Raw genomic sequence first — 27,463 nt, 5'->3', positions numbered from 1 at the left:
CGAAGTATTTCTGATAATCAGTGTCCCATACCCATTGTGAGTCACTTTTTAGCAATCCTCTCAGATTGTGGGCTTTATCAGCAAACTTTGGTATGTAGGGTGACAGGTAGTTTAGCATGCCCATGAATCGATGAAGGTCATCTTTGCTTTGTGGCGTTGGCGTTTTTTGTATATCGTGGATTTTGGCTGAATCTGGTCTGATTCCTTTGTCTGTGTACAGGTTGCCAAAAAAGGATATGCTCTGCTGTTTGATGATACATTTGTCACTGTTAAACACCAGACCTGTTTCTACAGCTCTTTCCATCAGGCTTATCAGATTCCTGTCGTGATCCTCTTCGTCAACTCCACAAACTGCAACATCGTCTGCTATGCTGATTACACCATGAAGACCTTCAAGAATTTGGTCCATTTTGGCTTGGAAAAGGTCTTGGGACACACTGAGACCAAATGGTAAGCGTCTCCAGCAGTATCTGCCAAAAGGAGTGCGGAACGTCGTTAGAATTTGTCACTCCTCTTCAAGATGTATCTACCAGTATCCGGCTTTTGCGTCTAGCTTGCTGAACACTTTTGCATTTGCAAATTTGGGGTTAAGTTCTTCCACAGTTGGAATTTTGTGAGGGCACCTCTTCAGGCTTGCATTTAGTTTCTGAGGGTCTAAACAGATTCGAAGTGATCCGTCTTTTTTGGTGCTGAAGGCAAGACTAGAACACCAATCTGTGTGCTCTTCTACTTTTCGCAGGACTCCTTGATCGACAAGTTTGTTCAGTTCATTTTGAAGTTTGTCCTTGATGTGGATACTGCATTTGCGTGGTGGGTCGATGAATGGATTAGCACCTTCCTTTAGGATGAGCTTTGCTGTGCCACTGAAACTGCCAATTTTATCAAATTGGTCTGGGTATTTCTCATCAACATTTACTGTCACAAGGCTGAGGAGCTCACTTGTGGGTAGTCCAACCACGGCTGGTCCAGGTACGTCAACAACACAGAACTTTGCATCTATCCATCTGGACTTTTTGTGCTGGCATGGCATGTTGATGGTTCCAAAGCAGGGGATCACATCACCAGTGTATGACGTCAATTTTACATTGGATGCTGATTTGAGATGTTCCATGCTTTGTGGTGATGCACCATACATCTGTTTGAATGTACGCAGTGGAAGCGTGTTTCCAGATGCCCCTGTATCTATTTTCAGGCGAAGTGTGTATCCATGTCCTTGCAGGAGAGGTGGTTTAATATTCAGAGTTGTATATGCCTCATCTCTGGGTGGTTTCACATGAATGCTATGCATGCATTTTGCACTGATGGTGATGGAGTAAAAGTGTTGCTGGTATGTATACTCATCATCTTTAGTGCTGTCTACAGTGCTAATTCTGGACTCATCTTTGCGTTTGTGGTCTTTCCATGGGTGAGCGTGGCTTTGGTATCTGTTGCGTGTTCGTGACTTACTTCTTCTGCACTGGCTGGATAGCTGTCTCTGTCGTCTGCTCTTTTTACAGCACTTTGCCCAGTGGCCTCTGTTACCACACATAGAACATATATCGTTGTATGCAGGGCACTGCCTTGGCTTGTGGTTTGTGTTGCAGTTTTGACATGTTCGTCCTCTTGTTACAGCATGGACATTTTCAGTCTGTGACATACCAAGTTGTTGTATCTGTTCATTACCAGCTGCTAAGACTTCGTACTTTCGTCCCTCTGCTAGTACCTCGGCAATGGGGTGACCTTTAGGTTTGCTGTATAGGTCGTTTCTTAAGGAATCAAAAGGAGTACTGGCAATGATAAGTTCGACTAAGCGTTCATTGAGCTCATCGTCAGTGAACTGGCATTTCAGTGCTAAAGTTCTTGCTCTAGTCACGAAATCATCGATGCTCTCACTTGGCTTTTGTCTATATTGCATTAGATGGAGTCTGTGAATTCTGAAGTTCACATTTAATTTTAGTTGCCCTTCAAAGAAATTCCACAAGGTGTCAGGCTCTCTCTTATCTGCATCACTAAGCCCACTTGCATTTAGTCGTTTTAATCCTTCATCTCCAATTCCTCTACATATTTTTCTAGCTTGTTTCCCTGCATCCGTTATTTCTTCATCTTCCATGTACAGATTCATTTTTTGTTTGAATAAAGACACTGCTTCACTCAGATCGGGGTCAGACCAGTTCATCATTGGTAAATGTGCTGCCATTTTAACGCCTTTATCTTGTACTCACGTCAAAAGTAGTCGTTGTTTTTTATGGACAATTATCACGCAGACAATGCTCTTTTACGATCCCACACGTGTACAAGAGAGTGGTCTCCCGTGGCATTCCACACAGCCATATAACGTTACACAGATTGGGCTCGCGGCATAATTTCCTCGCTTCACTGGTCACGAACACTCACGCGGATGATACTATAGTTGTTTTACCGCTGCCACCATGAAGTTTGTTTTACCGCTGCCACATGTATTACGTAGACTATCACAACATCATCCACAGACGACTGGCTTTGGGCGTTTTGTGTGATAAATATAAGCAGCACGGCACAAAGGTTAACAATTAAGCTTATGTAACACACTTGAAGGAATGAACAAGCGTGTGAGTTGGTTGGGTTCTTTTATTCAGCCAGCGTCATTCGCAACAGCTCCGTACCACACAGTACAACATAACTCAATACTCAGAGGCTGCGTCCGAAACCGCATACTTCCCTACTATATAGTATGGGAAAAAGAGTAGGCGAGCGAAAAGTATGTACGAATCATAAAAGAGTAGGCGAGAAATACCTGGGTGACGCACTAATTATCGCGAGATTCGGACGTACGTATACCTTTAGTGCGTTCGAATATGCCTACTTTCCTACTATATAGTAGGCGAAAACAGTACGTGAAAGGAGTAGTATGTCCGAAACATCAGTATTCATAAAAGAGTAGGCAAGAAGTTCCCGGATGGCTTACTGCTTCTGCACAGATTTTCGAGTGCTCAACCGATGGATACTGTGGATACTCATCTATCCCAGGAGGCCACGCGAGAGGATACGTCATTATCAACAATCGCGGAGATCAGCGACGCGGGGGTTTTCAAATGTGAGTAAACACGGTCCCTTGTGTTAAAATTGCATGTGTTGAACTACTGTACAGTAAACTGTTGAATTGTTGAAGGTGTAAAGACATTAGACAGTATAGTATAGTTGTGATTTTGTTGTTAAAACACGTTTTATTATGTATCGCTATCAGGGGAGCTCCAGTAAGGATCGACACTTAAGTTACGTCTCTAAAGTGGATTTACATAAACCACACATCTTAAAGACGCTTATTTTAAATGTCTATTTACATCTGACAGGAAAATCTTCAATAAGTATTGCAGAAGTGCACATCACAACATATAATAGACATCTGAGTGATGTATGTGTGCTATTATGTAGAACAAATCTATAACTAAACATACGTTATCTATTTTATTTGTCCATAGTACTGTTGATAAATTGAGGAACATTTATGTTGGATAAAAAGTTTAAACAACCTCAACATGTAAATGTAGTGTTGAGCTCATAAATCACAGAGGTTATGTGAATCTTGTCAGGATGTTACAGGGACAGAAGAACATGTGTGTGTGTGTGTCAAGTGGAGAGTGGCTCATGATGCTGATGAATGCAGCCATTAAAGGCTTTGAGTGAGTATACTACAGAAATGAAGAACAACAACTATTTAAATATTAAGTTGTAGTTTATTTTAATTATTGTAATTTCAAACAATGCTATTACAGCACTTTTCTGATTCTTGATTTATGTGGATTTGCTGCACAGCTTTTGTGGCGGAGTAGGACCTGCAAGGAAAGATGATGGCGGCATTTGTGAAAAGCGTTTTTGTCTTCTAAATAATACTGAAATCAAATGACATTGTGCTGTTAAAATGACTGCTTTTGTGTTATGTTTGTCCATTTTTGTAGGATCTGAAATGTCAGCAGACTGGTGTGAGCACTGAGGATGAAGAGCCCAGAGCTGAATCCTGGAAATGGTGCCATGGATGAGTCCCTCCATCACTCCACCTGCCCTTATTTCCTCAGATTGGGAAGCACAACACATCACGCAACAACCTCCGGCACGAAGGAACGGCTCACCTCTGGCAGTCAGCTGATTCATCAGAATAAAGCCGCTGAATGGGAACCGCTGTGTTGAGATGGCAGTAGGATGGGGTTCAGCGCCTGTAGCCTACATACATGATTGTAGTTTGAATAAAGCTTTGTTTCATGTGTTGACTTGAATATGCATTTGTTTATTGTGTGATGACTTTCATTCATTCTTTTACTAATTTATTAATATTTCTCATTGTTGTCAGTAAATAAAATATATTTAATTAATTAATTAATTGTTTAATTAATTGTTTGAATGAAAATGTAGATATGTTCACTATATACACATCTAGAGTGTATTCATGCATAGCTATGTCATATGACATACATTATTGTTTGTTTTATTGAATTATATCATTTTCAGTAAAAAGTAATATAATTAAGTATTGGTCAGCATTTATCGTTGGTATTATTGTATGTTTTGGGGTGGGATAGCAATGCAATACATTCTGGGGTAATATTATTTTTTAATATTAATGATACGGGTATAAAAGCAACAGTTTTCTCCAAAGGTGAATCTTCACACAGCTGCCCAACGTCTCCTTTGTGCAGACATTACAAACGCTGAGGAAAACCGTTCTAGGTAGGGCTGTCGAGTTACTGATGTAATGAGGTGTGTATATATATATATACTGTATATATTATGTATGCAATATATATATATATATATATATATATATATATATATATATATATATCATATTATGATATCAAACCCATGATATATATAACCCATATATCATGGGTTTGCATATAACATGAGATGTTATACAGAGGAAAAAAGAACCTACAAGGTTGAATATCTTAATATATATATTTTCTTAAATAATTCATTAATACATTTAAAAAAATCTTTTTTTTGTTATTTATAGGCCTGAGGGATGAAACGAGAGTTAAATTCAACAAGAAAAAGCAGTTAGCCCCTTTTGCTTGTGGATGAAAATGTTTGGATATAAAATAAAGAAATGAACAACATATTCAAGGGATGACGATTTGGGGGTTTCTTAAAGGTTCTCTAAGCGATCCTGGGTGACGTCACTTCTTGTTGACGTTCGAACTATTGTCAAACAAAACGGAGGCTAGCTAGACCCTCCCTCCTCCTCATCCGCACACTAACCCCCCAAACCACACCCCCAAACCCTTCTTGTCGGTCATTGGCTGGAACAGTTTGTTATGTTTGGGGAGCGGGTCGCTGCAGTTTGTTTTTGGTGCTGTTTGTGAAGCCTGGGCTGTCTACAGAGATCGCGTTTCTTTACAGTGTGTTCAGGGGACAGGCAGCCAGCGGATAGTGAGGAGATGTTTGCTGTATGTGACAAAAAATGTTTTGGCCTAAAAAACACATGACATCGCTTAGAGCACCTTTAATAAAAAAATATATCGGTATAAGGTTTACTGTGGGTCACATTAGTAGGGTTTTAAATATAACAACTTAAATCAACCCTAAATGTATTCACAAAATAAATGGGCAGCTGTTTCTTCAACAATACCACAAAATGAGCAAGTTTCACCAATATCAAGATATTTACAGATAGATGAATTAAATATTTGAAGTTGTTGCGCTTATGATAACGCGTCGTAGGTCACATGATAACGTGAACATGGCGGATGATGTCCGGATCGCGAATTTTTTTTTTGCAGGGTGGTAGGGGAAGAATAATTAATATTCATTGGGGAACTCATCCGCAATTGGTTCGCTGTCACACGTCACTCAGATTGACATGGCAGGTCAAGACGGTGTCCCCGCAAAGATACAGAAGTTCGCGAAGTTCGTGAGCGGTCTCCGCACAAATCTTCCGGATTTGGATAACCAAATGTTGACAGGTATGACTTACCTTCGTGAAAGTGTCTGTTGTCACGAAGGAGACGATGTCTGTTTTCTCTATCACATCTCATTAGAGATGCGTCACGGCGAGCCAATCAGGGACGAGTTCCCCAATGAATATTAACGAGTCTTCCCCTACCACCCTGCAAAAAAATAAAATCGCGTCCGGATCGCATTCATACTCAACGAGATTTGGCTATAAAGTACCTACTCTTTTAGCGCTCGTTAAGTAAGTACTTTTTGAAATGAAGTACCTACTCATTGAGTATGCGGTTTCGGACGCAGCCACAGTCCCGTTCAAACCTCGCGTGAACTAACTTTTCTTTTTCTCTTCTAGGTTTTCTCCGGGGGTATTACTTACTGCCACCCACTGGACACCCATCACATAGCTGTATACTACAAATTAAAATGCAGGTACTGAATAATTAAATAACCATTATTAATAAAATAACTGAAATGATAACTGGGTCTAGCTTTTAACTCACAATTATCTTATAACAATTATACTACTCTACCAATGTATATTCTATTCTATCAATGTATATTCTAGATTTCCCCACACTTATCCCCTATTGTTGTTTAATTCACGGGACCAGACACCAGTTCTCTTGCCAAGAAAAATCTTTATTCTTCATATGTATCAGTCATAGGAGAGAAACTTGAAGAATATGTTGTATTCATGTCAAGAATGTGTTTCTCTGGGGTGCTACACTAAGGATTAGAGCTTATAACGCCACAGAGGAACTTACAAATTCCTTGTAAGATAGAAAAACCTGTTGGATCTATTTAAAATAGACGTATACCTCATGCACATGGCACTATCCACTGTCCATATAAAGAAAAATGTCTTTTAGTGTATACTTCCTTGGTATATAAGCATCAGTGAAAAGCATTCCTTTCCTTTTAAAGAACAAAAGTTAATGCACACCTCATCATTGGAAAACCTTTGCATGAGAACAAATGTTGCATTACACACATTCTTCTATGCAAAATATAGCTCATCTCATATCTCTCCTCAGCACACATGTACAACACACCCTGACTTCACAAAATACATTATACAAAATTATTATAAACATTAATAAAGAAAAATAATACGGAAAAAAAGTCTTCAGTAGGAGAATGGTTATCATGAGCAAACAGCGGGAAACTCTGTATATCTGTACGCATTTAAACAAATCAATTCTGATTTGAAGCTTGTGATATATAAATGCGCACATTAACCCGATCACTTGTTTAGTGTTCATGTATACATTAAGTTCAGATTCATCAACTGGAATGTCACTTACAATCACTCGCAATTATCCAGGTGCAAATCGTCATTTAGAAACAAACATACGTGTGTATGTGTGTCTCTCTCGTCTTTTCTATCCCTCTCTCTCCCTCTCTCTCTCTCTCTCTCTCTCTCTCTCTCTCTCTCTCTCTCTCTCTCTCTCTCTCTCTCTCTCTCTCTCTCTCTCTCTCTCTCTCTCTCTCTCTCTCTCTCTCTCTCTCTCTCAGGTGCAGCTCTGCCTTCATTGAACATGTTCCCAGAGGATTGGCGGACGAATCCTTTGAAGTACAGCGTGCATGCTGATGTGGAAGAGAGATGCTGTTGGCGTTTTGTATTGAGAGAGTGTTATAAAGGTAGACAGCAAAATGGTGTCGGCCCAGATCCGGTCCACATCTTGGCCGTGTGGACTCTACATGTAACACATCTGGGCTGTGTGGACTCCAGGTGTACCACATCTGGGCTGTGTGGACTCCAGGTGTACCACATCTGGGCCGTGTGGACTCCAGGTGTACCACATCTGGGCCGTGTGGACTTCAGGTGTACCACATCTGGGCCGTGTGGACTTCAGGTGTACCACATCTGGGCCGTGTGGACTCCAGGTGTACCACATCTGGGCTGTGTGGACTCCACGTGTACCACATCTGGGCTGTGTGGACTCCACGTGTACCACATCTTGGCTGTGTGGACTCCAGGTGTACCACATCTGGACCGACATTATTTTGCTGTCTGGGCCTTGATCTGTAAACTGTATATTCTTTTGTAAAGTACCTTATTTTGACTTTGTTCCCCATGTTCCATGCGTTGTATTTTTAATTTCTTCTTTTTATTGTGGCTGAAGACTTTGCTTCATTTTTATTTCTTTTTTTGGCAAAGCTAAAGAGAAAAAATAAATTAAAACGAAAGAAAGAAACTGTTAAAACATTTTATTTGTTACTTTTAAATCTTCAAATCTCTATATATCCATCACATTTTTTTTTATAAATAATACTTATACCATCTAACTTGAAAATTAAGTCAAGATTTATATTAAAACAAACACAATGTGTTACATCAGTAACACAGAGTCCAGAGGGTAAATATAATTACAAAGTTTGAATCTCAAAATGATCTATTATGGTGAAAGTGAACAGCTGTGTCACCTATAAGATGTAATTTCTAAACCAATACTTAATTATTCCAAATCAAACATGTTTGGGAACTATATAAATAAATGTATACCGTACATATCAACCAAGATAAGAAGAGATTATCGTGGTTGTTTTATATCTGGGAGTTTAACAGAGTTTAATATGTTTTCCGCCAGTAGAGGCGCTCGAGCAACCGAAGCAATGACACGCATCCGAGTCTAGGAGAAGAAGAGAAGTGAGCGAGGGAAGGGAACATAAACATGAGAAGTGCAACACAGCCGATCATTCTAAATCTGCCGTTTTTCAGACTGTGAGTACATTCATTTTATCATTTATTAAGAGAAATCTAAGTGACTCTTAAACGATTTGGTTCATTTTAGTGAATCCAACCAGTCGGAGTAATTCATTTTAATGAATCCGAATCAGACATTGAATCCGAAATTGAGGCACTTTCATTATGTTTGACTAGAAGTGAATCCCTTACGAAAATGAACCATGGGTTTACTACAAAAAAAAAAGCCAATGGTTACTACACTTTAACAGTATACAAGTCATGGTTAATGTTCGGCAATGTTCACTGACTAGTTAACTGACAAAGTGTAAAGATTTTGAGTTGTGTTTTGTAATTAATAAATTAAACCTGGTGTCAACACAAATTGTAGCACACCATTTTACATTATTTTTCTAACTGCTGCTAAAAATGTATGCTACATTTTTTAGTGACACAAAAGTTTGCTCCAATACTCCTTTTTGATCCAATAATTGGTTTAAAATAGCAGGGTAATCCTTACAGTAAAATCTCAAATTATGAAATTGTTTCTAAATGGCTATTAGAGCAAAACACTTAAAGCTGGATAATCTCGAGTGATTGTAAGTGTGATGATCATCTGCTAAATGAGCAACAACGACCACAATTCACTCCTTCAGTCAGTGAAGCTCCCACAGCCGTTCATGAGAGTTTAAATGCTGGGGAATATTCCCATCTTCCCACAGGAGAAGAAGCAAGCAGGAGGAATTACTCCAGGAGAAACTACGGACATACTATTGTAAAGATGGAGATTAAGGAAGAACCCTGCAGAATAAAAGATGAAGATACAGAGGAACAAATTGGTTGGTGTTTTCCTTCATTCTCTTTAATGACTGGTGATGAGGAACATTAAGATGAAAACTGAAATATAAAAATAACATCTAAAACTAGATACTAGTAGACTCAGGAGTAAACTGGATTTGTGCTAAATTGAGATTTTGAACCATGTTTATTTTTGTTTCTCAAGTATCCTTTTATTAAATTATGGGAATTTAATTTGTTTATTTTAGACCTGATGGAAGTGAATGAAGACAAACAGCATCAGTTTCAAAAACCTCATTATTTCACAAATGAAGATGGAAATGAGGTCGTTTCAAAGACTGGAGAGAATTTCACACAGAAACAAGCTGGAAAATCTGGAGTCAAAAGATCTTTAACCTGCTCTGAGTGTGGAAAGAGTTTTGTATGTAAATCAATCCTGAACATACACATGAGGATTCACACTGGAGAAAAGCCTTTTACATGCACTCAGTGTGGAAAGAGTTTCAGTTACAAAAGCGTTCTCAAAGAGCATCTGCGCCGTCACTCTGGATTGAGATCATTCAGCTGTGATCAGTGTGATAAAACATTTGTTTATGAATCAGGCTTAAGAGAACACCTTAAAGTTCATGCTGGTGTGAAGCCTCACTTTTGTTCTGTATGTGGAAAGAGTTTTTCACAACTGGAACATTTAAAAGTGCATGAGCGTATTCATACTAGTGTGAAACCTTATGTGTGCTTTGACTGTGGAAAGACCTTCACTTCATCCAGCCACTTAAAATCACACCAGATAATTCATACTGGAGAGAAACCGTACAAGTGTTCACACTGTGGAAAGAGATTCGCTCGGTCAGGAAGCCTGAAAGCTCATGAGAGAGTTCATACTGGAGAGAAACCGCACCAGTGCTCTTCATGTGGGAAGAGTTTCAGCCATTTATCTACTCTACTGAAACATGAGAAAAAGCATTGCCCAAAGGTGTTTAAGTGAGCAAATTTCACTTCCATAATTTGGTAATAAGCAAAAGATGGAATAATCTTTAATACAGTCATTTATTGTAAAATTAGTATGGAAGTTTGATTGTTTGACAAGGGGAACTGGTTAAAATGGTTGTGAACTGCATTGTAAGTGTTGCATGTGTTGTTCTTCCGACACCCGTATTGATCCTCTGTTGTGTTGCACATGTGCAGTAAACACTTAGGGCCCTATCTTGCACCCAGTGCAATTGACTTTATACACCGACACATGTATCATTCGTATTTTGCACCCGTGCACAGCGGACTTTTCCCTCCACAGACGCACGCTGGCAAACTAGGGAATGAACTTGCGCTCCCTGGGCGGTTCAGCGCAAAAAGGAGGCGTGTTTCGGCACAAACAATCCCTGGTGCTATTTTGCAGTTCCAGAAAATAATTGCGCCACTGACCAGAAAAAACCTAGTCTAAAGTCAGTGGCGCGTTGCGCGTACATTCAGATGCTATTTTAAGCGCGCATGCTTGGCCATAATAGAGTGTGAACAACGCCCATACACTGTAGATGATTCTCTCATCTACACAGATGCATTTTACTTTTTGCAAATGATACATTATTATAAGGAAAAATATTAAAACACGAGGGAAATCATTGTTGTGTCCGTGACGATGGGAAAAATAGGCATAAAGTTTAGGCTACACATTTACCCAAATTATTATATGCATGTTTAACCGAAGCTAATTTGGGTGGGTTTGTCCCATCCCCAATGTCACTTCTCTTTCTTTTACGGCCCTGACGAGAACATCGAACTCCTCGGCTGTGAACTAATTCTGGTAAATGCGCCGTTATAATAGTATTTCGCCATGGAACAAGCGCACCTCGTTCATCATGCTCTTAAAGGGAATGTGATATGACGCTCTTATTGGTTTGTTTCCCGTTACGCCCAAACCACACCTATGAATAATGAAGCTACTTCAGACCAACCCCTTTTAGATTTGCGTCGAGCGCAAGAGGCATTTATCCCGCCGGGAAAATACAACAGCGCCGAGATCCGCCCACAAAGTTACTTGCGCTTTGCGCTTGACACTTGCGTTTCAGATCGTTAAAATAGAGCCCTGAGTGTTACTGTATACAAGATGAACTGAACAGTAAAGCAACAATGTGAAAATACTCGTGTCAGTGTCATCGCTCAAGCAGTGCATGGTCATCTCATACAGATGGAACAAGAATAATAGTTCAGAAAACTAGTGTCGCCATAAAACACTATGATTTATGAAGGGATGTGTTTTGTTTCTTTCTGGTTTCATTATTTTCATTGTACATGTGAGACGTGTGTGAAACAATGGCAACAATAGTCTATCAAATGGTGCTTTTCCACTGCATGGTACGGTACGGCTCGCTTTAAATGGTACCACCTCTGTCGAGGTTCCAAGCGTACCGTACCGATACTAAAATGTGACGTGAAAACACTGCAGATCACTGATTGGTCAGACAGAATCGTCACTACCAATTGGATTTCAGAGAACAAGTTTAGGCTGTTTCTCATACATATATCATAGACAATGCAACCGACAACACTATACAAATCACTAACCACTGACATTTTATGATAAACCCATTACTTAATCTTATTACTATTCATATAATGAATCACTACAGGGACAAACCTGTTCTTATACCGTTTTGTTGTACACTGCGGGACTCTAAACCATCGATTAGACGGAAGGTGCTGGAACTCATAATACAAAAACACTCATACACTTTGCTGTTTATTTTTGCATTTGTAATTGTATACTATTGTATTTAGTTTTAATAAAATGAAAACCTATTTGAGGTGCATTACACCTTAAAGGGATACTTCAGGATTTAGCATTAAGCTTTGTATTAGTAGAAAACCTGTAGTATTTTCGAATTCCCATGCTTTCCACCCTCATATCCCCCTGAGACGAGAGATTTATGTATTTTTTTGTCTGGAAAAAATCCTCTGATGACGCAAAAATCGTCATTTTGCGTAGGGTTGGGAATCTTAAGAAATTTTTCGGTTCCGATTCCGGTTCCCGCCAAACGATTCCGGTTCCCATTCAATAAAAATTATTAAAACAACTAATACAATAGTACGGGGAAAATACACAATCCTTTTTGTGTTTTATTTCTGATACTTGTCAAATGAGTTTAACAGACTGGCAATGTCAACAAATGCAACATATTATTTAGCAATATTTTTTTCTGAAGGAAAATAAAAAATGTTGCATTCTCAAGGATAATTTGGGACCTCTATTTCTTATTGTATCTCCAGCAGTGGAATACCCTCTCAGAAGGGGTAGAATATGCTTGAACACACATGTAAGATCCAGACAGGTGAAACATAATATTTTTAAAATCGGTTTGAATGATTGATTCATAAAAACTTCACTTGTTTCCTTACTGGATTAAAGTGCTCTAGCTAGCAGTTAATAAACAGAAATGCATGCGTCTTGCGGAAGAACATTGTAGCCGGAGCTACTTCTCTATGTTTATGTCTATGACGCGGGTGAGTCACGCAGGCACTGGGCTACTCCGCAGCAGTGCCGAACCGACCAGTGTAAAGTAGTCCGAGTCTAAACGCTTATTACAGCCTTACCATAGTGATTCAGGATAAGACAAAAACACGTTTTGAAAAAAGCCATTCATGATGTAATCGCTCATTATATACATTTTGTAAATTCTGAAGCAAATTTTCGTTATTTGAAGCGACTTTCAAAAGGTGATTAACTGTTTTGGTTGCTACAGTAGACATCAGTATTCTCGAACTATAAACTTTTATCTCAGTACTTCTGTGATCATTTGAATATTTTTAACACAGAAATATCGATACTGTGTTGTTGAAAAGACTGAAAGTAAAGCTAGCTGTTTCATGTAGAACTGCTCTCTCTGGGTCAGTGACAGCGCAAACAGATTTGAATGTCCCGGTGTGAAGTTTTTGTCATTTAGGAATAAGATCGCGTGGGTGTTTGAATCGAGATCGTTTAAAGATTAATGGTGGAGCTCTCCTGTCTTTATTCTCTCTCTCTGCGTTGATATCTGACGCAAAAAAAAATGTAATTTGTCATACGAATAGCCCGAGGGACAGTGCATTCATTACAATTTTGTGGTGAGACGTCGCTATTAAAGGATAAGCTCCCAGCATTTCGTCCACACATCGCATCAGAACCGTTTTCGGAACCGAAACTCGGGAATTTCGCACGGTTCCGGTTCCCAACCCTAATTTTGCGTCACCGGAGGATTTTTTGGCCAGAGGCTAAAGACTACAGTCAGTAGTAGGGGCTGTCCCGCATGTTCTCAACCCGCCCATAGAGGGTGGGATCTCACTCACAGAATGTACACAAAGTGTCAGACATCTTTTTTTGGAAGCTAAGCTAGCAGGCTCTTGTTCTGTGGAGAAAGCTGAGTAGTAGGGGTTACCATCCTCTTTTTCCCGGACATGTCCGGCCGTCGATGTCCGGGATTCAGCTTTTGCTTTCTGCAGTCGCCATTCATTGTTTACATGCTCACCTTTTGTTTCAGTCTAACTGAATTCATTCCGATTGGTGAATCTGAATGTAGTGTTTACATGAACGCTAAACAAGTGATCGGTTGATGTGCGTTTTAACATTGCTAAGAAAATTCCCGCTCCTCCGTGAGAGATACGAGACCGGTGCGTCTCACAGGTGTCGCTCATCAGTAATCACTCCACCGGCCTCGTGTCGTTCTCCTGCGGCCCTAGCCTCGTCCTGCTCGCCACAGTAAACATAATGAATGGCGACTGTAGAACGCAAAAGCCGAATCCCGGACATTTTGGGCGATCTCGAAAAACACATTTTCGGGCAGACTCATCACGGAGACTCACTAGCCTAGACTTGTTGTTTAACTGCTGTGCTCTGTTACCGGTAGGCGTGGCCTCCTAGGGCAGCGAAGCAAGTGCATTCTGGGAGTTGTTGTCTTTCATCCACATAAGCCAAAAATAAATTCTGGCTTTTCTCAGTCTAGAAAGCTCCAAATTCAAAAATAATTTCACATTTCTTCTACATAAATGACCCATTTTAAATACACATTCATCTTTCCAGAGGTGAAGTATCCCTTTAATGGCTTTTGTCTGTCTTCACTTTGTGCTGCTTTGGATTATTTTAGATTTCAATGTTCTCCGCAGATTTAGAGCCGATTCTTCAATCATGAAACCTTGAAATGACTGAGGGTGCTTCTCAATATCCCTCCTCGTCTCCTCCATCCTATGACCCGGAAACCGATCGAGCTCAGCCATCTTGAAGGACATCTCAACTCTCTAATTGCGCCGCAAGAATCGAGGAGTGAGGAATAATCCAGAGGAGGTTTGAGTGAGGATACACAGGTGTATCTATGCGGAAGTGTTTTATCGACTAAACGTGACACACGTATCAATTCTCCTCCCCCTTCACATCAGTCACAATCATTTAAATTTATACTTTACCTTTGTAGTTTATATAAACCACACATCTCACATATTTCAACTGGGTATCTTGCTTCATTATTATTTATTATGAATTTCTTAAATAACCAAACTTCAACAACATAAGGGCAGATCCTTTGAGCGCTGCTGATGACGCTGTGAAGTGACGCTCGAGTTATCAAGTATTCTAATGTATAAAAAAGCTTTCATTCGATTCCTCCGTCCTCCTTTTCTTTCCTTGCAGCCATAGATATATAGATGTATATATCTATGCCTTGCAGCCTTCCCTCGCGTCCTACAGGGGGGGAGCTGAGACGCGAGGAAAGGAAACGAGGATGCACAAATAAGAATTGAGAAGCACCCTAAAAATGAAAACAAATGCAGCCATCTAGAGTCAAATTGTGGAATTGTACATGTTCACTTTATATAGAAACACTGATTTATCCAGATGATGAGACACAGAATCTTATTCAAAGGACGAGTGAGAATTAAGATAATACAATAATTCATCTTTATTTGTGCTTGTACAACATTTGCTCATGCTTCACGCAATGCTTTTTCTCAAGAGTCTGTACAGAAGATATTTGGGTGAAACTCTTTCCAAATGAAGATTGCTTGTACTGTTTCTGTCCAGTGTGAATTCTCTGGTGTTTTTTCAAGCCGGCCAATGTAGTATAGCTCTTCTCACAGTCAGAGCACGCATAAGGTCTCACAGCAGAATGAATACGCTGGTGCACCTGTAAAGTTTGGAGTAGAGAAAAACTCTTTCCACAAACAGAACAAATGTGAGGCTTCACACCAGAATGAACTTTAAGGTGTCTGCTTAACTGTGATGACACAACATATGTTTTATCACACTGATCACAGCTGAAGGATCTCACTCCAGAGCAGAGCCGGCCCTAGACCTTTGGGGGCCCTAAGCAAAATTTGGTTGGAGGCCCCTTTGACCGTTTTAAGGCCTAAAGAAAAGCAATGACTACCTTATAACTATACCATACTATATAACTATATTATACTGTATATACTATGTTTGATGTCTAACAGGAAAATTATGATACCATTGAGCTGAATGGCAGTGCAAGACACACACACACACACACACACACACACACACACACACACACACACACACACACACACACACACACACTGATTAACTTGCTGAATAAAAAGACAGATAAAGTGATTATCACTGAACAAAGATACATTTTTATTGACACCAGAGTTTAAGAGTCACAAACTACAGCACATATATACACTACCGTTCAAAAGTTTGGGGTCAGTGAGAATTTTAATTTTATTTTTTGGAGGAAAGAAATCAATACTTTTATTTATCAAGGAATAATTCATTTGATCGAAAGTGACAGTAAAGACATTTATAATGTTACAAAAGATTCTAACCCTAACCCTATTCATCAAAGAATCCTAAAAAAAAAAAAAAAAACTGTACAACTGACAGACCAACAACTGTTTCAACATTGATAATAATAATAAATGTTTCTTGAGCATCAAATCCTCATATTATACTGATTTGTGAAGGATCATTTGACACTGAAGACACTGACACTGGTGATGCTGAAAATTCAGCTTTGATCACAGGAATAAATTACACTTTACTATATATTCACACAGAAAACAGCTGATTTACACTGGAATAATATTTAATACTATAACTGATTTTTGTTGTATTTTTAATCAAATAAGCGCAGCCATGGTTAGCAGAAGAGAATTCTTTTAAAAGTATTTAAAATCGTACCGACCCCAAACTTTTGAACGGTAGTGTATATATATAAAATTTAAATTAAATAGAGCAAATAGAATAACATTTAAATATAATATTATATAAAATAATAGATTTTTCAAATAAACAAAATTAACAATAACATCTAAAACACCACAAACAAGATCAATAGTAACAATATTAAGAATAAGGTAACATTTCAATAGAAAATAATTATTACAGAAAATAATTATACATAAAGTTAGACTTAATTTTTAAAATGCAGAAGGTTATCATTTTACAGCCCCTTTATACTCACCAACAGCTGGAGCTTTGCTTACTGGCAGCATATAACGTTACTTTAATAGTGCTCCTAAGGGGACATAAGGAGTAAACTAATATTAGCCCTTTAGTGTAGAATCCAAACTGGGTTTATATTGTTCTGTTAAATGCTTTAACAGTAACACCACAGCAAATGGTATAGGCCTAATACTAAACCAATTTTATGCAGCATGTTATTAGCATGTAAGTTATTAAACAACTGTAGAAAATTAATACAAGCACGATGTAGGCTAATGTTAAAATAAGACTTTTAGTGCAGATTATCCATATTACAGAAATCGGAAAATTAAGCCTACAGGCTTACGTACCTTTATCTTCTTGCTTCTTCTCTTCTTCCAGGCTCTTTTTTGTCGTTTTTCTTGGCCAGAAAGATATTTTCGTTTCTTGTCAGACATCGTCGAGTCGCTAACTGACTGACCAAGTGACAACGAGTCAGTCGGGGATCATAGGGGCAGTCGGGATCAAGACGCGCGCGCGCGCCTTCGCGGGGAGCTCCCGGTTGATTTGCCATAATACAGAACTAAATAAATAACAACTCTGTGCTTATCATGATGCCTGATAAAGAGCGCTGTAGGTCCATTTCTTTTTATTTATTTATTTTATGTTACTTTTGTTGTGCGATTTTTCCCCCCCCCACTAGCTAGCAGTGACTCTAGGGGGCCCTCTGCTGGCCACGGGGCCCTTTGCAATTGCAACGGTCGCTTAGTGGCTCGGCCGGCTCTGCTCCAGAGTGACGGCGAAGATGATTGTTGAGAGTTCTTTTGCACCCGAAACTCATTCCACACTGAGAGCATGTGAATGGTTTTTCTCCAGAGTGAATCCTCATGTGTAAAATAAAAGATGATCTATATATGTAACTCTTTCCACACTGAGTGCATGTATAAGGCTTCTCTCCAGTGTGAGTTCTCATGTGTGTCTTAAGGGTTGATTTAAGTAAGTAACTCTTTCCACACTCAGGGCAGGTGAAAGATCCTTTTCCAGCTTGTTTGTGTGTGAAATTCTCTTCAGTCTGTGAAATGACAGTGTTTCCATCATCATTTTTGAAATACTGAGGTTTCTGTAACAGATGTTTGTCTTCGTTTTTATATGTCAGTTCTACATCTTCATTTGTGAAATGATGATGTTTGTTTTAATTCACTTCCATTGGATCTAAGTTAATTAAATTACATTAAAAAGGAGAAATGAGAAACAAAAATAAATAAAGGTCATTTTTAATTAAACACATATCTAGTTTACTACTGAGTCTACAATTAACTTCTGGTTTTCAAGTATTGTTCTTTTTCAGTTTTCATCTTAATGTTCCTCATCAGTCATTAAAGAGAATGAAGGAAAACACCAACCTATTTGTTCCTCTGTATCTTCATCTTTTATTCTGCAGGGTTCTTCCTTAATCTCCATCTTTACAATAGTATGTCCGTAGTTTCTCCTGGAGTAATTCCTCTTGCTTGCTTCTTCTTCTCCTGTGGGAAGATGGGAATATTCCCCAGCATTTAAACTCTCATGAACGGCTGTGGGAGCTTCACTGACTGAAGGAGTGAATTGTGGTCGTTGTTGCTCATTTAGCAGATGATCATCACACTTACAATCACTCGAGATTATCCAGGTGCAAATCGTCGTTTAGAAACAATTCAATGATTACTGAAATTACACTTTTGTATCATATCAAGCCCAAAGTGTAAATTCAGTAATCATGGAATTTGACTGTTAAAGGGATAGAGGTGAGGCTGTTCTCGGCGGGGTACATGAGCGCTGAGCGCCCGCTGATCCCTGGATCTCACAACTCCGAAAACGTCAGATCAAATTTTTAAATAGGCGCTATCTTTATAAATAAACCACAGATTTGAGCTTTAAACAACTACATTGTCGACTGAAAAACTATTAAAACTACAGTTCGTGACACAATAACAGTAGTTTTTTTTTTTTGATTTTGCGGCTTTTCTCCTCTGAAAGTTACTATTACTATTTATATCATGACCAAATACAACCAGAAACAAATGTTCAGTCTTGCTTGTGAAAGATAATTCATCGAGACTTGTTTTCAATTGTGTGGCAATTTGTAGCCTACAGCCCCAAGCAGGACACGAAACAGACATTGCTCATATGGGTTGGCCAGAAGGTGCTGGGCGGGGTTTGTTTGGACTGTTTCGGGGTGCAGGGACCATTCCCCCGGGGGAACGTTTTCCCTGGACAGTTTGTCTGGGCCGTCGTTCAGGTGGCCTGGCACATGCGCAGCTCTCAGCGAGCGCAGATGATGCTGAGACCAAACGAGGAGGCGTTCTGTTAGATCGCAGAGGTTCCTGGATCTGACACCGCCTTGACGGTTCACGTAGGACACTACAGACATGTTGTCCGAACGGACTAGAACATGGTGGTCCTGTAAGAACGGGAGGAAGCGCTTCAGGACGTTCTCGACCACCAACATTTCCAGACAGTTTATGTGAAGGAGCTTCTCCTGGTCTGACCAGAGGCCAAAGGCCGGTCTGCCCTCGAAGAGAGCCCTCTCGAAGAGAGCGCCCCAACCTGAGTTGGATGCATCTGTCGAGATGACCTTTCGATATGAGACAGCTTCCAACATCACTGCCCGCTGATACCAATCGGCCACTAACCAGGGCTGCAGAGCTGTGGTGCAGCTCTGAGTCACTCTGATTCGTTCGCAGCCGGCGGTCCAAGCTCAGCGAGACGCACCTGATATACCTGACCGTCGAAGGCGAATCTCAAGAATGGCCTGTGACGGGGTATTATCTGAATCTGAAAATAGGCATCTTTCAGATCGAGAGAAATAAACCAGTCCCTCGGGCGAACGTGCGCGAGGATCTTTCTGGTCGTAAGCATTTTGAACGGTCTTTTCACAAGCACTTTGTTCAAATGTCTCAGATCTAAAATAGGTCTGAGGGCTTCGTCCTTCTTGGGTACGAGAAAATAACAGCTGTAAAAGCCTGACTCGCTCAGAGAAGGCGGTACCAGTTCTATGGCCCCTTTGCACAACAGCTTCGCTATTTCTGCGCGGAGTAGATGTGCTACTTCCACATTCACTGTCGTCGCGGTCCGAGCTTGAAAGCGGTGCTTGAATACGCCGGCTCGCTGACAGCGGTGACAGCCTGTTTCATATATGACGTCCCGATTGCTGAGAATGGGGAGCGTTTCGTGATCACTTTGTGATGTGCGAGCAGCGCCTTGGGCGAAGCGTTTATTAGTAAGCGTGAGCACTTGAGAGCAGGCACGAGACTTACATTCATATGTGACGTCCCGATCGCTTTTGATGGGGAGCGTTTTGCGATAACCCCACATAAGTGAGAGCCACATAAATTTGATCTGCTGCCCAAGCCGGGAATCGAACACGGGTCTCTGGCGTGAAAGCTTTGTGTTTAGCCACTGGCGCACAGGGGAAAACAACATAAGCCTGGATTAGCGTGAGCAGATAAGAGAGCGTCATCACAGTTTTGTGTCGGCGTTTGTAGCAGGCGTGCGTGTTATATAACAGGCTCGTTGCTGCAACATTGACATTTCCAGCCGCTCGAACTCGGAGGAGCTGAGAAATGTTTGGAAAATGGGGGTTTGGAAAATGTCCGGCCTTGGTGGGACTAAACCAATCTCTTTCCCCTTTTCGCCGGTGAGTAACGCATGCGCATGGGGCGTGGGGGCGGGGTAGCTTTCTTGTAACTTAAAGAAAGCTAGTCGCGGTTAGAACAGCTGTCAGCGGCGGCGACCTCATCCATATCAAGCGCCTCGTCCCCTGAGGTGGCGGCAGCGCGGGCGGGAGTCGGCGGCTGCACGTCCGGGAGGGGGGCAGAGAAGGAGAGAGAGGCACTCGAGGGAGTTGATCCGGCGAGTGCTTGAATGCCACGTGAGGCTCCGGCAGTCTCTGTGCACGGCGCTTCTTTTGCGTAGTCCAGCGGAGGGCGGAGTGACAGCTTCAGCATTCGAAGAGGTCAAGTCGAGCCTGCAGGGATGTCATCGACAACTCTTCGCAGTGGACGCAGCCGCCCGCGAAGAACTGGGCCCAGGCAGAGAGTGCAAAGCAATGGCGGTCTATGGCGCTGAGCGGGGCTCGGACGAGCCACAGGAAATGCGAGACATCTTTATAAAGACGTCTCGCTGCTCTTTTAGGAAGGGGTGTCGCAGCGGCGAACACAACAGAATAGAGCTCCGAAAAAGGATACGTCGCCGGATAGCGTAGCTCACGCGGATGGCTGAAGGCGGTGACGACCGGCTTCTTCAGGCGCTGTCCTAAGCTGGCTTTTCACTTCCTCAGCGGTGGCGCGGCTTCTCTCGGAATCCAGCGATGCGAAGAGCTTCGCTGAAGAGATTAAAATCAGAGAAACAGCCTCCGAGCCCCGCTTATATACGCTAAGTCACGCCCATTCTGGCGGGCTCTGACGCTGTAAAGGCGCGAGCCCCCTTCATTGGACGCGACGTCACGCCGGGCTCAGTGGTAGGCTGCTGCAGTTCCCGCAGGGCAGCCAATGAGCACGCTAGACAGCCTGCTCTAGGTCTGCTAGCTGCTGCACTGCGTTGACAATGAATACAAAAATTAAGGATAATTTTTTGGCTTCAATATCTCGAAAAGATGAATCTTTCCCGTAGCGTAAGCTAACTTACGCAAAACGAGATAACCTCTCGTAAGAGAACTCAGAGTTTCCCATATCAGGGTAAATTAACTCAGAGTTCAAGTTTTAACTCAGAGTTGGTTGAACCTCCTTACTGAAACGGGCCCCGGGACTAACCCAGCGGCGCCAATTAAGCAAAACAAAAGTAAACGAATGGGCCGCCGATGTACGAGTTTTATGGGCAATTAAGACCAAAAAAAAGTATGAGATGTATCGGCCCATTTAGCACGTCGGCTCACCGGGTGTCCCGATGGCCAGTAGCTTACATGTCTGGACGTCACACTTTAAATCTGTTGCCTTTCACCATCCACTTATTTCGTTGCTGTCGCATCAATTGACATGCCATCTCCTTTTCCCTCTTTCTTTTTCTATTTTTGAAAATGCAGAAATTATTTAGAAAAACGCACAACAGCAGCTACATATAGAAAATTATTATTATTATTTTTTTTTACCATCTCTTTGGCGCTCTCATGGTGCTGGACCCCTATGCGCCGCATATAGCGCATAACCACTTTTTGCGCCACTGTCCACGTGTACCACATCTGGGCCGACACTACTGTCTGGGTCTTAATCTGTAAACTGTATATTCTTTTGTAAAGTTCCTCATTTTGACTTTGTGCCCCATGTTCCATGCGTTGTATTTTTCATTTCGTCTTTTTATTGTGGCTGAAGACTTTGCTTCATTTTAGATTTTGGCAAAGCTGAAAGAAAAAATAAATAAAAAAGAAGGAAAGAAACTGTTAAAACATTTTATTTGTTACTTTTAAATCTTCAAATCTCTTTTTATTAATAATACTTGTACCATCTAACTTGAAAATGAATTCAAGATTTATAATAAAATAAACAACATCAGTAACACAGAGGGCAAATATAACTACAAACAGATATTTGAAGTTTGAATCTCAAAATGATCTATTATGGTGAAAGTTAACAGCTTTGTCACCTATAAGATGTAATTTCTAAATCAATACTTAATTATTCCAAATCAAACATGTTTGGGAGCTATATAAATAAATGTATACATAACCAAGATAAGAAGAGATTATCGTGGTTGTTTTATATCTGGGAGTTTAACAGAGTTTAATATGTTTTCCGCCAGTAGAGGCGCTCGAGCAACCGAAGCAATGACACACATCCGAGTCTAGGAGAAGAAGAGAAGTGAGCGAGGGAAGGGAACATAAACATGAGAAGTGCAACACAGCCGATCATTCTGCTCTAAATCTGCCGTTTTTCAGACTGTGAGTACATTCATTTTATTATTTATTAAGAGAAATCCAAATGACTCTTAAAAGATTGGGTTTATTTTAGTGAATCTAACCAGCCGGAGTTTTCAATTTAATGAATCCGATTCAGATCTTGCATCCGAAGTGAGGCACTTTCACAATGTTTGACTAGAAGTGAATCCCTTACGAAAATGAACCATGGGTTTAATACAAATACCCCCCCCCCCCCCTAAAAAAAAACATGGTTACTTTAGTTAAAGCCATTACCATAGTTTAACCGTTGTATTTGCAGTTAAAATTGGTTATATAGCCTAAATGGCGATCAATCTGCCAAAAGCCAATGGTTACACTTTCAAGTCATGGTTAATTTTCGGCAATGTTGTAAATATAACAAACCATAAGCTCATCATTGACTAGTAGTGATGGGCAGATCGAGGCTTCGTGAAGCAATGAAACAGTTGAACCAAATGGGCCATATTGTTTCGAGGCTTCGAATCAATCCGACACCCGTCTCCACTGTGATACCTAGTGGTCACTTGCAGGTGTTGATCTGAAACAACCTTGACGAGCTATTAAAAAATGTGTTGTTTTTTTATTATTGTATTTTTCTAATATGTGAAGCTTGTAACCTATAGGCTCCTCACTGTGCATAATGTTATTTTGGTCCTGCAAAATGAATATTAATAAAATAAATCAAGCCACAATGTCTCACTTTTTTAGAGATTTTTATTAAAAAATATGAATTTCTCTGCTGTGGAAAGACTTAGCCTACTTCTTTTTTTACAGATAATTTCTCCAGCCTTTGAAAAAAATCTTCTCACAAGGGACATTTGTTGCTGCTGGCATGAAAATATATTTTTTAGCTAGGACATACAAATGAGGAAAGATTACAGCTCTCTCTTTCCAGTAAGTTAGTGGATCATGAGTTCTGGACAAATATATCTATTAATCTAGCTGTCTATATATTTATTAGGGCTGTCAAACGATTAATCGCGATTAATCGCATCCAAAATAAAAGTTTGTGTTTACATAATATATGTGTGTGTAGTGTGTATAATTATTTTGTATATATAAATACACACACATGCATGTATATTTAAGAAAAATGTGTTATTAATATATAAAATATTTATATTTATATATAATATTAATTATGTATAAATATATATAAAATATATACATGCAAATATTTCTTAAATATATACATGCATGTGTGTGTATTTATATATATACAATTATTATACACACTACACACACATATATTATGTAAACACAAACTTTTATTTTGGATGCGATTAATCATTTGACAGCCCTAATATTTTTATCTATGTATCTATTAATGTGGCACTATATGTACTCTGTCTGTCTCTAGCCTATCAGTCAATGTGTTGTGTAAATTTAAATGTAAGCCTAAATAGCCTATAACTGATCAAATCGCACTGTCACTATATCGCCAAAATCCGTTATCTCAAAATCAAACTCCTCTCACAAAAACCAATATGCGTTGATTTCACTTTTATACAGATGTGCGATTGTGTGGTCTGTTCCGGACCGTGTCAATCAAACGCTGATTCGGCAGATCACACCTGATGAAACACTTGTGCTGCGTCCCAATTCGCATACTATCCGTCCTAAATAGTATTCGAAAATAGAATCAGTACGTCCCAAATCATAGTATGTTGAAATGAGTGTTCCAAAGATACCCGGATGGTCTACTATATCCGGTCAGAATCCGAAGTGCAGATCGATGCGCACTCTAACGGCTGATATTGCCCACAACCCATCGCGCGTTGGACGAGGATTCGGTTAGAACTACAAACTCGAGTGAAAAGTGTTAAACAACTACAGACATGGAGGACGCGCGAGTCCGGCGGTCATGTAGAGTGGTTTAGATAAAGGGGTTTAAATGATTAATTATCAGTATCTAACCTGACGAAAATGTATTTATTCAATGTTGTCCACATTATATTGCATCTACAGCAGCATTGTGAACTTTTGCAAAGATACGTTTAGCCATTAACTTTTAAATGCATCATTACATTCAAATTGCAAACACATGAGGAGAGTCTCCGCATGAAAGACTCACGACTGGCAGATGAACGTGCTACAACATTTCTCTCCGAAACGGTAAGAAATTAAATTAGATTGAATGGAGGATTTTAACTGTGACGAGATGATTGACAGGGCAGTTTACGGTGATAAAATGATCGCGACTGAGCTGTCCGTTAAAGATGACGAAGTAGTATGTCCCAAAGCTTGCCTACTCTTTTGCTACACACTCAAAAGTATGTACTTTTTCTTCTCAAAAAGAGTACATACTTTTAGGGCGTAGTATAAGTAGGCGAATTGGGACGCAGCATTAGTGAAACATTTCGAGGCTTCGTTTGGCCATAGTCACGTGACATGGGTGTTTTGAATCACGCTTCGGATCAGTGTTTCGAAACATCTGCGCTTCGGGATCTTGCAAAGCTTCGGAACGACTGTTTCGTGTCAGCCATCCCTACTGACTAGTTAACTGACAAAGTGTAAAGATTTTAAATTGTGTTTTGTAATTAACAAATTAAACCTGGTGTAAACACAAATTGTAGCAGAACATTTTACATTATTTTTCTAACTGTGCTGCTAAACATGTATGCTACATTTTTTTTGTGACACAACTCCTTTTTGATCCAATAATTGGTTAAAAATAGCAGGGTAATCCTTACAGTAAACCCTCAAATTATGAAATTATTTCTAAATGGTTATTAGAGCAAAACACTTGAATAACAGCTGAATAATCTCGAGTGATTGTAAGTGTGATGATCATCTGCTAAATGAGCAACAACGACCACAATTCACTCCTTCAGTCAGTGAAGCTCCCACAGCCGTTCATGAGAGTTTAAATGCTGGGGAATATTCCCATCTTCCCACAGGAGAAGAAGAAGCAAGCAGGAGGAATTACTCCAGGAGAAACTACGGACATACTATTGTAAAGATGGAGATTAAGGAAGAACCCTGCAGAATAAAAGATGAAGATACAGAGGAACAAATAGGTTGGTGTTTTCCTTCATTCTCTTTAATGACTGATGAGGAACATTAAGATGAAAACTGAAATATAAAAGTAACATCTAAATCTAGATACTAGTAGACTCAGTAGTAAACTGGACTTGTGCTAAATTGAGATTTTGAACAATGTTTATTTTTGGTTTCTCAAGTATCCTTTTATTAAATTATGGGAATTTAATTTGTTTATTTTAGACCTGATGGAAGCGAATGAAGACAAACTGCACCAGTTTCAAAAACCTCATTATTTCACAAATGAAGATGGAAATGCAGTCGTTTCAAAGACTGAAGAGAATTTCACACAGAAACAAGCTGGAAAATCTGGAGTTGAAGGATCTTTCACCTGCTCTGAGTGTGGAAAGAGTTTCGTATATAAATCAACCCTGAACACACACATGAAGATTCACACTGGAGAAAAGCCTTATACATGCACTCAGTGTGGAAAGGAATTCATTCACAAAGGAAACCTAAATGAACACATGAGAATTCACACTGGAGAAAAACCGTTCACTTGCTCTCAGTGTGGAAAGAGTTTTGGTTACAAACACGCTCTCAATGATCATCTGCACCGTCACTCTGGAGTGAGATCATTCAGCTGTGATCAGTGTGATAAAACATTTGTTTTTGAATCAGGCTTAAGAGAACACCTTAAAGTTCATTCTGGTGTGAAGCCTCACGTCTGTTCTGTATGTGAAAAGAGTTTTTCACAACTGGAACATTTAAAATTGCATGAGCGTATTCATACTGGTGTGAGACCTTATGTGTGCTTTAACTGTGGAAAGAGTTTCACTCGGTCAGGAAGCCTGAAAGTTCATGAGAGAGTTCACACTGGAGAGAAACCGTTCAAGTGTTCACACTGTGGAAAGAGTTTCTCTCTGTCAGGAAACCTGAAAGATCATGAGAGAGTTCACACTGGAGAGAAACCGTTCAAGTGTTCACACTGTGGAAAGAGTTTCTCTCTGTCAGGAAACCTGAAAGTTCATGAGAGAGTTCACACTGGAGAGAAACCGTTCAAGTGTTCACACTGTGGAAAGAGTTTCTCTCTGTCAGGAAACCTGAAAGATCATGAGAGAGTTCACACTGGAGAGAAACCGTTCAAGTGTTCACACTGTGGAAAGAGTTTCTCTCTGTCAGGAAACCTGACAGATCATGAGAGAGTTCACACTGGAGAGAAACCGCACCAGTGCTCTACATGTGGGAAGAGTTTCACCCAATCATCTGCTCTACAGACACATAAGAAAAATCATTGCCTGAAGATGTCTAAGTGAGCAAAGTTCACTTCCATAACTTGTAAATAAGCAAAAGATGGAATTACCTTTAATACAGAAATTTATTCTAAAATTAGTATTAAAGGTTGATTGTTTGACAAGAGGAACTGGTTAAAATGGTTGTTGAATTGCATTGTAAGTGTTTTCTAATCAAGTGTTGCATGTTTTGTTCTTTATTGTTCCGCTGTTGTGTTGCACATGCGCAGTAAACATTGAGTGTTACTGTATACAAGATGAACTGAACAGTAAAGCAACAATGTGAAAATACTCGTCAAGTCACCTTTATTTATATAGCGCTTTTTACAATACAGATTGTATCAAAGCAGCTTCACAGTGATAACATGAAAATAATACAACAAAGTTTGTTTCAAGAAGAAAATTTAGTAAGGCAGCTCAATAATATTGTTGAATATTAAATGTCCCCAACTAAGCAAGCCAAAAGCCAAGGCAACAGTGGAAAGGAACCA

At 39.9% G+C, this 27,463-nt stretch overlaps 1 pseudogene; it reads left to right on the top strand.

Moving 5' to 3' along the window:
- The window catches only part of LOC130073138 (zinc finger protein 585A-like), a 128,876-nt pseudogene that overhangs the window by 26,374 nt on the left and 75,039 nt on the right, over positions 1-27,463 (top strand).

Source organism: Rhinichthys klamathensis, unplaced genomic scaffold, assembly GCF_029890125.1.
Source record: "Rhinichthys klamathensis goyatoka isolate OS25496 unplaced genomic scaffold, OSU_Roscu_1.1 h1tg000523l_1, whole genome shotgun sequence".
Classification (NCBI taxonomy): domain Eukaryota; kingdom Metazoa; phylum Chordata; class Actinopteri; order Cypriniformes; family Leuciscidae; genus Rhinichthys; species Rhinichthys klamathensis.
Note: the sequence above shows the minus strand (reverse complement) of the source record. Positions and strands in the feature narration are given on the sequence as shown.